At 30.6% G+C, this 1,277-nt stretch overlaps 1 non-coding gene across 1 annotated transcript; it reads left to right on the forward strand.

Moving 5' to 3' along the window:
• The first annotated feature begins 739 nt into the window (after positions 1–739).
• On the forward strand, positions 740–823 carry TRNAY-GUA. Its single transcript is given in 2 exon segments — positions 740–776; positions 788–823. It is a non-coding gene; the product is annotated as a tRNA-Tyr (tRNA).
• Positions 824–1,277: the final 454 nt, after the last annotated feature.

Genomic DNA, 1,277 nt, shown 5'->3' on the forward strand with positions numbered 1-1,277 from the left:
ATGAACGACATAACTTAGTTAATATTTGTTTAATTCAACAGATTGCATGTTAATTTGATTATAATTTAATAGCCTATTGTGTTCTTAATAGACATTCAATTGCTTGATCACCAATTGTATGATTTAAGGATAATATTGAGATGGAGATGAGATACATTTATTTAGTTCATGCAATAAGTAACATTAGTTTTGATAAGAGATTGAGAGATACTTTTATAGCTTATGCAATCATAATAGAAGTATTAAAATTGAATGCTTTTGCATGTATATGAATTTTCATAAAAATATAGTAAATTTGGACATGTGAATAGAGTTAATTTTGCTCGAGAAAGATATTAATTAAAATTGATTAATTCGATTATTAATACATATGAAGGGGGGTTGGATGAAATTGAGTTCAATGAATATTAGATTGACTTTGGCGAAATCGAAATTCCTAACCACTAAATCACAAAAAGTCTTCCACAAACTCGTTAAATTAGATTAGTTAGATACATAAAAACTTGAAATTCTTAATTGATTACTAAATTAATAGTAAATACACTTGGTCTCTGTGAATACGATACCTGAACTCAAATTGAACGTAGCAAAAAAAAAAAATTGAATATAAGACCTCATCTATTCGAGACCAGTCTATAAGTCTAATTTGTCGCGAGTTCTCTAAACTTGGAAATTCAACAAGCAAGGCGCGAAATTAGTCAAACTAGTTTAAGATATATATTATCTTTCATCATGCAAACCGACCTTAGCTCAGTTGGCAGAGCGGAGGACTGTAGTGGTTGCTGTGATCCTTAGGTCGCTGGTTCGAATCCGGCAGGTCGGATTATTTTTTATCTACTTGTGCGCCTCTACATTTGAAGAACAAAGATAAAAAGAAAGAATATTTGGATGCTCCCCAGGTTTTCCAATTTTTGGATTTTATTTTCTCCATTGATTAGATTAAACAATTCAAGAGATGAAAGTGTGCATTATTTACTTACATGTTGGTTTAGAATTTATCCCTTCGGCTTGTGTTATTTCTTTCCCTTGTGCTCAAAGAGTGAAATCAATTTTAGGTAATTAAGAGAACTACCAATAAATTATCAACACGTATAGCATTTTCAAGAAGGAAAAAAAATTTACATCTAAGAATTCATTTTAAACTTAGGGTGTCATGTAACGAGCATACAACTAGCATTCTATACTTGTCTATGTGACAAATACTCATTTAACAAACAAAGAGTTAGTGATTGCAAAATATCGAGAACGTGGATAATTTGATGATCACGTGTTACACG

This window comes from Olea europaea, unplaced genomic scaffold, assembly GCF_002742605.1.
Source record: "Olea europaea var. sylvestris unplaced genomic scaffold, O_europaea_v1 scaffold19299, whole genome shotgun sequence".
In the NCBI taxonomy this organism is placed as follows: domain Eukaryota; kingdom Viridiplantae; phylum Streptophyta; class Magnoliopsida; order Lamiales; family Oleaceae; genus Olea; species Olea europaea.